At 45.1% G+C, this 14,100-nt stretch overlaps 1 protein-coding gene across 2 annotated transcripts in view; it reads left to right on the plus strand.

Annotated features, from left to right (window-relative positions):
• Positions 1-321: 321 nt before the first annotated feature.
• RFWD3 (ring finger and WD repeat domain 3) overlaps positions 322-14,100 on the plus strand; it is a 60,860-nt gene continuing 47,081 nt past the window's right edge. Inside the window, exons 1-2 of one of the 2 annotated variants that reach the window (XM_047711023.1) lie at positions 322-533; positions 3,421-3,505. The gene's annotated coding sequence lies outside the window, so the exon portion shown is untranslated. Of the gene's footprint in view, positions 534-3,420; positions 3,506-13,565; positions 13,718-14,100 lie in introns of those variants that run through there. The other variant, XM_047711022.1, reaches the window with a different exon arrangement.

Genomic DNA, 14,100 nt, shown 5'->3' on the forward strand with positions numbered 1-14,100 from the left:
TTTTTCTGAATCCCCAGCCCTCAGTAGAGGGCCTGATACCGGTGACTACTCTATACTATACATAGTTACTGAGTGAATTTGGAAAAGTGAGGGAAAGTGCGGAAAAGGCAGGAAGAAGGAAGGAGCCTTCGCTAGGAACTGCCTAGGAAGGTGTTCTAAGGAGTCACGGCATTGTGAGCCTGGGGGCTGGCAGCAAGAGCAATGTGGAAAGCTCGGAGGAGGCGTGTCAGACATTTCCCTCACCACGCCCCCTGCTAAGGATGCAGTCCAATAGGCTGGCCGGGGGCGGGGCCATGAATGAAGGTGTTCAGGCGCCGCGTGCTGCCCCTGGGTTCACTCCGCGCGGAAACTGAACCCGCGGGAGCGGGGCGCGAAGGAACTATCGCGAGCGCAGAGCGCAGGGCACCGAGTGAAGGAGGTGCAGGGCCTGGATCCTCGCGACTGGCGCCGGGGGAAGCCGCAGTCGGAGCAGCGGGAGGCGTCTTCCTGGAACTGTGCACGGGACAGATCGGAGGCCCTCGGGAGGAACGAGGGTGAGTCTTGGGGTCCGCCGGGAGCGCCCACGGTGCCTGGAGGCTGCCGGGCAGGGAGGCTGCAGCTGGATCCTGGACAGCGAGGAAAGGACGCGGGATGGGAAGTGGGGTGACCCACAGCCTCATTTCTTGGAACTCGGGACCGACTTGGTTTTCTTTCCTCTGCTCTGATGGAGGAGGTGCCTGCTTCCGCCAAAGAAGGGGCAGTCGGGGAATGGAGAGTGGGGATGGCGGAGGAGGGGAACGGGCTGGGGGTTTTGGGGGGTGGGGGTTGCCAAGCAGAAGCAGCCCCAGACCGACGAACACTAGGCTGCCAGTGGAAAATTACCATCGTTCCTAACGATGAGTGCCATTCCTTTTCAGGGGGGCCCATTTTATTTATTTATTTAAAGTAGGCTCCAAGGACAGCCTGGAGCGCAATGGGGCTTGAACTCACGACTTTGAGGTCAAGGGTCTGATGCTTAACCGACTGAGCCACCCAGGCGTCCTTCTGGGGCCCATTTTAGGCATGCGGAGACTTAATCCCAAAGGGATGTCTGATACCATTGCTTTGGCGGGGAGAAGGAAATGGCATTAGCGTTCTTTATGGATTTATATTGTTACTACCATTTTAAGATTTTTCACTTTTAAAATTAGCTTTTTCCTTCATTGTTTTACTACAGGTAACATCAACATGTTCTTGTTAGGGTTGTTAGCACTTTTACTTAAAAATAGCACTGCAGTAAACATCTTAGTATATACACATACAAGATTTTTCACAGCATAAATTCCTAGAAATTCACATTGTTTAGTCGAAGTCTATATGTATTTGCATTCCCTTTTGTCTTTTTTGATATCTTTATAATGTACTTAATAAGCCCTAAATAATTTTAATTATATTTTAGTTATCACAATTTTTTAAAAGATTTTTAAAATTTATTTATTTGACAAAGAGAGAGATCACAAGTAGGCATAGAGGCAGGCAGAGAGAGAGAGAGGGAAGCAGGCTCCCCGCTGAGCAGAGAGCCTGATGCGGGGCTCTATCCCAGGACCCTGGGATCATGACCTGAGCCGAAGGCAGAGGCTTTAACCCACTGAGTCAGCCAAGCGCCCCTTATCACAATTTTTTAAAAGATTTTTTTTTAAAGTTTTGAATTACAGTTTTTAACATATCTTAATATTTTGTATCAAGGTCACCTTTTTAAATTTTTGTATTTTTTGTATTTTTTTAGGTCACCTTTTTTTTTTAAAGATTATTTATTTGAGAGAGAGTGATGGAGAAAGAGAGAGAACACGAGATGGGGCAGCGGGAGAACAGAGCAAAGGGAAAGGGAGAAGTAGACTCCCTGCTAAACAGGGAGCCAGATGTGCCGCTCCATCCCAGGGCTTGGGGAGCTTAACCAGAGTCAAAGGCAGACGCTCAATGGATCAACCGACTGAGCCACCCTGGTGCTCCTAAATCACCATATTGATTCATTTATTTATTTTGGTTCTGGTTAACCCCCCTAACTTCCTCTTTCAAATGACCTTCAGGATCGTTTGGTTTCAATGACCAAAATAAACCATTTGCAGTTTTATTGGAACTGCATGAAATTAGGTTTACATTTGGGAGGGATTGTCAGTTTGGTCTTTTTTAATCTTCCCATTTCTTTGAGCTTTGTGTTGTGTGGTTTCTTCATACCATCCCATCACTATTCCTGTAAAATTTATTGTTTTGAACTGTCCCTTTTTAAAAAATATTTTATTTATTTATTTGACAGAGAGAGAGAGAGATCACAAGTAGGCAGAGAGGCGGGGGCGGGGGGGTGGGGTGGGGAAGAAGGCTCCCTGCCAAACAGAGAGCCCGACGCGGGGCTTGATCCCAGGACCCTGAGATTATGACCTGAGCTGAAGGCAGAGGCTTAACCCACTGAGCCACCCAGGCGCCCCTGAACTGTCCCTTTGATGAGTGGAATATTTTTTCCCATTCTCTATCGCTTATGGTTAGTTATTGCAGAGAATGGCTTTTTGATGAGGCTGGAGCTAGAAAGTAGAAATACACAAGATTCCTTGAGCAGCGTTTCACATCTGCTTGGGTCTACTGGACCAGAGGAAGGTGTAAAGCCCATTGCTCTCATGAGTCCCAAGAAATGGTCTTGAAGGAATTTGCTTAGCAACTGGGAATAACTGGGTAGCTTGAGATCCATTGGCCAGAGTACCTGTGACTTCCTTTGCCAGATCAATGTAACTATGGCAACAAACACAAAAGTGTATCAACTGGGTTGCTTAGTTGGTTTCACTTCTGCTAGTTTCCTACTCATGCTTTAAAGCCAGATTTGGGTTCCAGACCAATTACCTTTGCCAAACTGTTATCTGATCTGTAAAATGGTAGTAATACTTGTCCTACTTCCTTCATCCAGTTGTTGAAATGAACTTTGTTTGAGAAAGTACTTTGGAGACTTTCCATGGCCTTATTTAAATACAAACTCCCTGAACTTCAGTATCTTCATCTATAAAACGAAGGTAACTTAGTGGGTGGGAACCCCAGATTCACATTATGTTTCAACTAGAAGGGGTGTAGGGATGATTCAACCAACCAGCTGTGCCTCCGAGCCCTTTGGTCTGTCCAGGGCTTCCCAGGCAGAGCCCTACCGAGGCACCTTCATCTTGCCCTGCCTAAACTGACCAGGTCGCACACACTCTGCAAGGGTCACCACTCGTCCAATGGACACTTGAGTTGCATCTTAGGCCTGCTCTATATCATGGCACATGACTGTCCCATCTTGCTGCGGGAACCTGCCTTCCCCCTCGAGCTACCATGAGGAAGGCATGATGCTAACCAGCCTCATTATCCTGGTAATGACTGTCAAGCCCCCCCAGGAAAGTCTGTGCAGAAGTCACTAATGCTCCCTGCCTTTCTTCGTGTCAGACTGCACCATTTGGAAGCACCTGCAGAACCCCATGGAAACATCAGGAGCTTGAGCTTCCTGCTGACTGATGGCTACAAAATGAAGGTGAGTGTGGCCTTCCAGGGGATCCTTCCTTTTTGACTTGTGTGACTAATGCTGGGAGAGGGACACATGTTTCCCAGAAAGGCTGTGCCTGTTTGTTTCTCTGCCTTCGCCTTAGAACTGGGCTCACCTCTACACCTGCCTGGACAGCTTTCCGTGTGCCCACCACAGGACAGACAGTCCTGCCTGCTGTTCTGATTCCAGTTCTTCCCTTACCACCTGCTTAGCGGGGATGGGCTAAGTCCTTTCCACGTAAATGCCGGATCGTGACTTCTGTGTCCTGGCGACCCCCACGAGGGCTTCTCCTTAGATCCAATGAGGCATTCAGACTCACGGGACTACCATAAGCCACACTTGGCATTCAGAATCACCTAGAAGGACATCATGCAGGACATGCAGCTTGCCAGCAGGGCAGCCTCAAATCCCTCTTTCTGGTGGGAGTCCCCACAGTCATCCAGGAGATATTCTCTTTGCTTTTGCCCCAGGTGCTAGAGAAAGAGACTCCCCTCCAGTGGGTGTGGGGCCATCCAGGCCTAGAAGCCTTGTGACCCACAGGAGTCAGTAGTCTCTTACAGCAGCTCTGCGGGCATACTTTCAGGAGTCCCCACAAGGCGCATGTCAGTAATAAGAGTAGCCACAGAACCCAGCATCCCAATCATTTCTTTATTGTTCCCAGATCCCGCCCCTGCCCAGGTTCATAAGCAATTTACCAATTAGTGGGCTTTTTTTTTTTTTAATCAGCAGCAATATTATTTGGGAGCATAGATAACCATCTACCTTTATCAGGTACCCAGGGGGATGGAGCTGAAAAGTCAGCTGGAAGTCAGAGCCTCACACGGAAGAGGAACTCAGAGCCTCACATCCTTAACTCGATGTCCACAATTTCCAAATGCTAAAAGAATGTTTTCTTTGTCATCCACAGATGGCTTGCTTTCTTCTAGCCTTGTGAGTGTCAGAAACAATCTTAAATAACACAAGACAGGTCTTTCCTGACTTTTAGATGCCTTTCCCTCTTGCCAGTGTGGTATAAGTGCTCCCAAAACACCATGGCCACACCACTCTCGTGGTTCTCACCAGACAGGAGACATGCGCTACTCAGACTTTCAACCTTGGTATCTAGCACGGTGCCAGATGGTAGAGGATGTCAGTGCTCAGTAACATGTCAACAAAACAGGGATGAGCCATCTAAGTGTCTCCTCCTTTTCCTGATCTTGCCCCTAGAGTTGGGTGTCTGGCTGAGCTTGGGGCTGGCAGCCCTCTGCACACCAGTGGTGCTAATGACCAAAGAGAGCATGAATTGTGCTGTGGCTTCTTTTAAATCATGGCATTGGCCAAGCAGAGTCAACAGGGTAACTCATAGTTGTCAGATACCATCCAAAGGAACAGGCTGGGCATCCTCTAGGGCCAGGTGGAACAAAGGGGACAAGGAGATGCCCCCTGTCATTGTTCCATCTGCTTCTGAGAGAATGCAAGCCACGTGGTGGCTCCGTGTACTCCTGTCCACCCTTACTTAGGGGAGTTGAGTCCTCAGCCAAGCAAGCCCTGGATATAACACACACTCATACTAGAGCAATGACAACTTGCCAAGTCTTATAGGTGCTTTATAGCCATTCTCTTAAGTAATCCACGTTGCCCTGTTTCGTAGAGAAGAAACCTCTTTGTGTTCCTCTTGGTTACTATGCTATAATAAGGAGAACCCATAATGCCAGCCACTAGAGTAGCCACACGGACAGAAGACACCACAGGTAATACATCCCGTAGGTAAAAAAAAAAAAAAATAAAAAAATTCCCTGATAATTGTGTGCAGCGCCAAACGCCCGTTCTCCATCCCCCACCCAAGACTGTTTTTTGTGTTAAGTCACCTTCCTATATAGCTTGTAGGATTTTGGTTGACCACGTCACAGACTTCCATCAGTTGAGGAACTAGAAAAAAAGCAAAGAGAGTCAATTCTGTAGCATACTGGAAAGTGTATATAATAAATATGCCATAAAAGCTGAAATCTACAGGTATGTCCGTGTTCTCGTGAAGATTCTAACTCAGATAAACAGAGCAGGAAATCCCAAGTCAAACATCACCTCTGAAGACCATCATAACTCAACTCTGTTGAGTGGAATCAGGCAATCATCAGAAAATTCACAGAGTTTTCTGGAAATAGAGGAGCACGGAAAAAGGGGAATTGGTTATGTTTAGATCCTTGGTTTTCTTTTGGCTTTGAAGTTGCCCTCTGGGAAGTCATCACTGGGAAGACCCTGTTTGAAGGTAACTAGTGTGAAGGCTGGCTCAGATGGTTCTGGGTTTGGGTTCCCCTTCCCGGAGACTAGAAATTCCCATCAGTGATGTCGTGGGAGCTTTGTTCTTCATTGTGGGCACAGGGCTGCTCAGGGGGGTCGCCGGAAGCTCTTGTCTCTTCAGTACCTAGAGTCCTTAGTTCTGATGCCTGCCTTCAGCATCCAGAGAGATGTGTGAGTACCAGAGCAACTTTTTAAGCCTCCCATGCTATTGTTTTCATACCAGGCTGTGATTCTAAGATTTGCCACCTGGCATCCATGGACCAGCACCAGGAACCACTAGATGATGACTGCCCATCACTGTTGCAGGAGATCACTGATGACTGCTGGGCATATGAGCCCTCCAGGTGGCGCTCTGTTGATGGTGGGGGTACTTTTCTGGGCTAAAGAGCAGGAGCCACACGTGTTATTTCCCGGTTGTGAAAGATTTCCTTTGTAGTTTGCAACCAGCGGTGATGTTGCTTCTCAGGGGACATTTAGCAATGTCTAAAGACATTTCTGGTTTTCATAACTCAGGGAAGGTGGTGTAGGATCCAGCATGTTAGTGGACAGAGGCTCCTCAACATCCTACAACATCCTAGAAGGCACAAGAAAGCCCCCCATGACAAAGAATTATCCAGCCCAGATATCATTAGTATAGCGGTTCAGAAACCCTGCCCTAAGGTCATTGCTTAGTCTAAAGTGGGTTGGAAAGACAGGTTACTTTACTCCAGTCTATCTGTATTCTCTCTTTGTGTGTGTCTTTCTTCCTCCCTCCCCTTCCTTCCTTCCTTTCCTTCCTTTTCAAAATACCCTTAGGATAATTTCCCCTGCTCAGACATTTTTTTAAGATTTTATTTATTTACTTGACAGAGAGTGAGAGGGAGGGAGCACAGAGGGAGAGGGAAAAGCAGACCCCCATTGAATAGGAAGCCTGCCTGATGGGGATGGGGGACTCGATCCCACATCTCTCAGGCTTTCCACCAAGCTCCAGACACAAAAGGGCACCCCTGGATTGGGGAAGTGTTTCCACTGAAGTTACTACAGAGCTCAAAGGCACAGAATTTTTTTTTCTTATTTTTTTCTTATCTTTATTGTGATCTGTATCACACTACACCAATGTATAATGTATATGTGAGGTTTCTTTTAAGAAAAAAATTCAAGGGGCACCTGGGTGGCTCAGTGGGTTAAAGCCTTCTGCTTTTGGCTCAGGTCATGATCCCAGGGTCCTGGGGTCGAGCCCCACATCAGGCTCTCTGCTCAGCGGGGAGCCTGCTTCCCCCTCTCTCTCTGCCTGCCTCTCTGCCTACTTGTGATCTCTGTCTGTCAAATAAATAAATAAAATCTCAAAAAAATTCAAGTAAAAGAACATCACTCATCCATCCCTTGGTTAGGGAATAGAAAGAAAATTGCCACTAACTCCGAAACCACCTACACATCCCTTCCTTTTCACATCCCTCTCCCTTCCTCCAAAGGGAATTGCTATCCTAACTTTAGTGGTAAAAATTTATTTATAACCTAGATGTTTACATTTACATCCTAGATGTAAATGTAAACAACCTAGATGTTTACATCCTAGATGTTTACAACCTAGATGTACTACATTATTTGGTTTCTTATATATGAGGACTTTTGATAAATGATATTATGTATACATGTAAGAGTAACTCAAGTTAGAGACCTTGGAGGCGGAGAACACTGATTATTGCAAATGGAATGCCTTGAGGGAGGAAGTAAAGAAAAAGACAGTATCTAGCCTTTTGAGGCAGTTCTCCAAGGACATCGTCACTATCTACAGAAGGCTCTGGCATGACAACTGTCCTTCAAGGCCTTCTGCTGGATGGTCCATGGGGAATCATTCTAACAGAAGGTAGCTCATCCCTCGTCCTTCCCTGCCCTTGGCCCCCATCCCTGCCTTTTGGAGTGAAACGTCAAAATCATGGCCTGGCTTCTCTCAGGAACTTCTCTTTGCCACCCCCAGAGCAGAAAAGAAGACTCAATGTTGCTTCCCAAAGAAGTAGCCTTCAGGGTGGAAGAGAAGCTGACAGTGTTTTCTGTGTAGCTTCCTTTCCTCCAGACTCTCCTTCATCTTCTTCCTCCGTCTTCTGGGCTCCCTTACAATCCAGGGTCTTCCTGGTATTAGAGAATCTAATACTGGTGACTAATTTATACCAACATATGAATTTACCCGTCCCACAAGCTGGTTGTGCTTTAAAAGTTGGTCAAGGGGCGCCTGGGTGGCTCAGTGGGTTAAAGCCTCTGTCTTCAGCTCAGGTCATGACCCCAGGGTCCTGGGATCGAGCCCCACATCGGGCTCTCTGCTTATTGGGGAGCCTGCTTCCTCCCCTCTCTCCACCTGCCTCTCTGCCTACTTGTGATGTCTGTCTGTCAAATAAATAAATAAATAAATAATCTTTAAAAAAAGAAGTTGGTCAAGTAAGTAGGAACTTCATATCACAAAGACATGAACGCAGTTGGTGGTCTAGGCTCCAGGCAGACCAAGGGGAACATAGTTTCTACATGACAGTGCAGTGTAGAAATGTCTTGGTGTTTTTAGCTGGGCTCTCAGCTCCCTGCTATTGCCTAACATTCTGTTCATTCATTCATAGAAATTTTAAATTTGTCTATCTTTTCTAAACATTTTCTTAAAATTGTCTTTTACTAAACTGTGATTTGAAAGGGAAACTAAGGAGTGTTCCTGGACAAGAAACTGGGAAGAAGCATAAGCTGGGCATCTTTCTGTCTTATATCCTTTGGCATGGAGTTATTTGTGGGTGCGGGAAGACAGCACTTCCCTGTTACGAACAGAAACCAATTCCTGTCATAAAGAGACCTTCCTACTCCAAAGGATATGGTCAAAATTACACCTCTGAGAGTAACTGTGATAGGTATTTTACAAAATGTATCCAGCCCACTTGGCGATGTGACTTTGCAGCTTCTCCTATGAGGAAGTGGGGTCGACCTCCCCATCACTGGATCTGGGCTGGCCTGGTGACTCACTTTGGCCAATAGAATGTAGAAGAAATGACGGCATGCCAGTTCCAAGTCTACCCTTCAAGAGGCCTTACAAGCTTCCAGTCCCTCTCTTGGAACCCCGCTGAGCCATGAATGAGCTGTGCTAGTGTGCTGGAAGATGAGAGACCGCATGGAGCAGAGACAGCCTGTTCCAGCTGAGATGGTACAGGACACGCCAGACAAACAGCGGCCACGTGAGCGAGTGCAGTCAAGATTGGAAGAACCACACAGGGGCAGCAGCCCACATTGCCCATGTACAAAATCATGAGCTAAGTAAACTGTTGTCTTAAACTACTAAGTTTTGGGGTGAATTGCTACACAAGGGTAGTAACTGAGGGAACACTGTTCAGTCCTTCCTCTAGCCTATAGAAAGGGGTGCAAACTCTTCATTTGGATACAGTTGGCCTTGTATCTCAGACCCAAACCTGATTTCCACTATCAGATCCTAGAGCTCTCCTACCCGAGATGGCAAACGCTGGTTTCCTAAAAGGTCTGGGGGGATCTAATGAGGAAGTTGAGGCTGGAGGGGACTTCAGTGAACAGATGAACTTTGTGAAGAAAGACAGTCTCCACTCTGCTCCAACCTATTTTTATCACATAGGAATCAGATTCTGGTGTTTCCAGAGCTTTTTATTTTGGAAAAAAAAAAAAAAAAAAGCTGAAATTGCAGATTTTTTTTCTGTAAATTGTTCATCTTTTTAAGGGTTGGCATCTAAAAATTATTTTAATGCTATAGAGGACAAACACAATATGTTAGCCTACGGGTTCTCAAATTTTAAGCCCTGCCATACTTAGATGCATGTCTCCTGTGTCTCCTGCGTGTGCCCCAGTTGTTCTGATATTTTTACACTTTTGCTCCTGGTGTATGCTTTACCTAGGGTACACTAACACCACTAACACTTGACTCTACATGTTGCTTTTTTTTCCCCCAAGACATCCTAACTCATTCAACAGCACATGTACTGGGCATTGTTCCTGAAGAAACAACAGACAAAACACATTTGGAGCTTATATTCTATTCTAGTAATCATCTCTGGGGAATAAAATTACGGTTGATTTCTATTTTTTTTTTTTTTTACCTTTTACTTGTTCTTGATTTTTTAAAAACCCAGAACATATTTTTTCTATTAATAAAGACATGGAGAAAAATAAATTTGACATGTTGAACATTCAGAATTATTCTTTTTAAGATGCCTGGTGGCTCAGTCAGTTAAATGTCTGACTCTTGATCTCAGCTCAGGTCTTGATCTCAGGGTCAGGAGTTCAAGCCCTGTGTTGGGCTCCAGGCTGAGTATAGAGCCTACTTTAAAAAAAATTTATTCTATAGGATGCCTGGGTGGCTCAGTCATTAAGCATTTGCCTTCAGCTCAGGTCATGATGCCAGGGTCCTGGGATCGAGCCCTGCGTTGGGCTCCCTGCTTGGCAGGAAGCCTGCTTCTCCCTCTCCCACTACCCTTGCTTTTGTTCCCTCTCTTGCTGTATCTCTCTGTCAAATAAATAATCTTTAAAAATAAATAAATAAAAATTTAAAAAACTTTTTAAAAATTATTCTTGGGTGCCTGGGTGGCTCAGTCAGTTAAGTGGCTGCCTTCAGCTCAGGTCATGATCCCAGGGTCCTGGGATCAAGTCCCGCATCAGGCTCCCTGCTCAGTGGAGAGCGTCCTTCTCCCTCTCCCTCTGCCTGCTGCTCTGCTACTTGTGCTCTCTATCTCTCTGTCAAATAAACAAAATCTTTTTTAAAAATTACTGTTTTCTAGAGCTTATCAGGTACCGCTGTTTTCATCTCTAAAACCTTTTGTTGTCTTTTCTGTAGGAGTGCAACAGAAGTCTTTCTTGTAGATTTATTATTTATACTCTGGCAGACCCATAGGCAGAGGTGGATTCACTGTGAAACTAATGAAACTTAATATTCAGGGTCGTTCTCTTGCACAGAATGTCTTCTAAGGCCCTGTACCTCATTTTTTCTCCAACATTATTTATGAAAAATTTCAAATACACCAAAAAGTCGGTACTGTTATACTCTGAACATCTGTATACCCATCACCTAAACTCTACAACTAGCAATTAATAAAATAAATATTAATAATTGATATTAAATTAATGTAATTAATATTAATAATTAATTAAAGACTATATTTAGCACATACTTACCCATCTATCTATGCATTCTTCTATTCTTTAATCCATCTTGTTTTGTTTTTGTTTTGTTTTAGAGAAAGAGAGAGAGCACGGGAATACATGAGATAAAAAAATGGGCCGCACCTTGTAGATATTAGTGGTGGTTGGGGCAAGAGAGGCAGAATCCACCTGTCCTGAAGTGCTATCCAGTTGCATTACCTGGGCTGCCACCATGTCTATCACAGCACTTAACTTACTCTATTTTTTATTATGGTAATTTATAGACTATACACCATTTCTCAAACTTTTCTCTAAGGTAGTCAGGTGTCAGCTCTAATACCAGCACCTCAGAGAGTCCTTGCTTGAACCCCTCAATTGAAACTAGCTTTCCTAAGCACTTCCCATTCGTATCCCTCTGTTTTACTGTTTTTTATGATACTACTTGAAATTACCTTACTTATGTTTTGGTTTATGATCTGCCTCTCCTTAGGAGGATAGAGGGTGTTTTGTTTTGTTTTGTTTTTTTGGCTTGTGTCTTTATTCTGTTTTTAGGGGTGAAACTCCCACCTTTTTGTTTTGTTTCTACCTTCCTATCTCCAAATATCATTTATGATGCTAATTCTTTTTCTTTTCTTTTTTGGAGAGAGAGGGTGCCCATGAGGGGGTGTGGGTGGAGCAGAGGGAGAGGGTGAGAGAGAATCTTAAGCAGGCTCCAAGCCCAGCACAGGGCCTGATGCAGGGCTCGATCCCACAACCTAGAGATCATGACCTGAGCCAAAATCAAGTGTTGGAAGCCCAACCAACTGAGTCACCCAGCTGCCCCATGGAGGATAGAAGTTCTATTAGGTCAAGTTCTTCTCTCTCTTTGTTTTTTTAAGATTTTATTTATTTATTTGTCAGAGAGAAAAAGAGAGCACAAGGAGGGAGAGCAACAGGCAGAGAGAGGGAAAAGCAGGCTCCATGCTGAGTGAAGCTGAAGGCAGGTGCTTAATCAACTGAGCCATCCAGGTGTCCTAAGGTCTTCTCTGTCTTATATAACACATTGATACAGACCAGTCAGGATTGCAGTAGTTGTCGAATACTTGTGGACTGAATGAGAGAGTGTATGAATGAATGGTATGCCTAATGGTAGAGAAAAATTAATTTCTTCCCCAGAGTCTGAGGATACAGCTTTCCACAAGTATAAAATTTTCTTTGGCATCTTTTGTTTAACCTTGATGATTCTTTCAAATTTTGCATTTTAAATTATACATGCAGTTTCTAATTACTATTATGCAGTATAGAAGAACTAATTAGTGATATCTTTTGGTGGAGAAAAAGAAAAAGACATCCATCAAACAACTTTCTATGAAGTGATTCTTAGTGCATTTATTTTTTAGTCTGTTCACAAATGAGCCAATAGACACACTGGTATTCAAGTAATCACCCATAAAGGCGGGAATGTTACCCCTAAAATGAAACACAGCCAACACCTTTGCCTCTAGCTATATATAATTTTGGAAGTTGGAGACCAGACTGTAAATTTCTGGCCTGTGTCTGTATTCTATTTCTCTCCTAGCTAGTAAACATGGCCATTAGATTTGATCATGAATGAATATCAGAATCATTTAGAAACATTCTGTATACTTCTCACCAAGTAGCCCTTCCTGTAGTCCATTTTTTTTACCATGTGATATATTACCTATTTTTATTTAAATTCTTTTCAAAGAGTCACTCAATATTCGATAATGTGTCTATGCATGCATTGACATGGAAAGCAATTCAATATATATTTTAAGATTAAAACACTGTATTTAGGTAGATGAAGATTTTAAGCAAAGTTAATAATGACTTCTCTGAATAGAGACAATTTTTCTTTTTTGTTTCTCTGCATCCTCCAATTTTTCTGTATTGAACATGCAGGATTTATATAATACAGATGTCTTTCACTCTATTCCATAACATACTTGTTTGTTTACAAAAGAAATTTTCGTTTCTCCTATTAGCCAAGCTTTGGCTCAGTAGCACGTCCCTTAGATGGCAGGAAAAGAAAAAGTACAAATGCTAACAGTGACTTTGGGAAGAGGTTCAGAGGAGAAAATATTTGGATTACCCAGGACTTTCAATTATTTATGCCATCAGTTCCACTGAAAATTGACAGCTGAGTAAATAAAATGTTGGCAATGTGCCATCTCTGCCTGAGGTTTAGATTTTCTAGGTTTTCCTCCAAAAGTGAGATGTCGACTTTCAGTGAGATTCTTCAAAAATGTTTGCTGTCAAGTAATGTGACGATAGTTATAGTAGTAGCACGCAATTTATTGCAATAGTTTGGGATTGAAGAGATGTTGTAGGCAAGTTCTTTTGAGGTTCTTCAACCTCAGCGGAGGATGTATAGGAACGCAATTGTCCCACGCCTCAGGCTCCGGAATGATCCGAGAGATCTTTTTCGTGCAACTTTCTCCCGCCAGAAAGTTCAAATAAAGAGCGGTGAAACGCTGGTTCTGTTTTTCTCCTTGTGGGCTGGGCAAGAGGTGACTGGCGAAGGTTTCTACCAATTGTAAGAGGCCTACTTGCGTGGTCCCGCCCAGTCAGTGTACGAAGGGTCAGCCAATGAGAGAGCCGCTTTTTCAATCAGGGAGACCAAAATAAGAAGAAGCCAGGGTACTGGCCGCTGTCTAGGACCGCTGGCCAATAGGAGCAGGCCGCGCCCGCAACTCAGGCGGGCTGCTTGAGCTGCTCAGGAAGTGAGTGTTGGCCCGCGACTGTGGGAGTTCTTCCAGAAAACGGCCGCGAGCGTGGCGACTTTGCGAGCCCACGGCGTCCCCCCGGCCCCAGGTAAGGCGGGCGCTTCCTCTGCGCAGGCCTTGGGCATCTGGCTTGGGGATAACTAACTTCCCGGGCTTGATCCCTGGCTGCGGGGCCTGGGGACACCCCACAAGGGGAGTTGCGGGCGGGCACGGAATCTGGCCGCCTGAGGAGGTTCGACCGCAAGGGGTTGCCCCAACGTCCGGCCTGAGGCGCCCGAAACCGGGCTCTTTCGGTCTTGCTGGGCGCCGGCGGCGGAGGTGGGGGCGAGGGGCGGTGGCGAAGGCCGTAGCCGAGTTCGCCCGGGGCGACTCTCCCGAGAGCCCAGCTTCCAGCTCTTCAAGTGCAAATAGTAGTGCCCTCCCGCTGAGCGCCATCGCGGAGGAACCTAAGGTTTACGTTCTTAACCGGCT

The sequence above is a fragment of the Lutra lutra genome, chromosome 17 (assembly GCF_902655055.1).
Source record: "Lutra lutra chromosome 17, mLutLut1.2, whole genome shotgun sequence".
NCBI classification, from domain to species: Eukaryota; Metazoa; Chordata; class Mammalia; order Carnivora; family Mustelidae; genus Lutra; species Lutra lutra.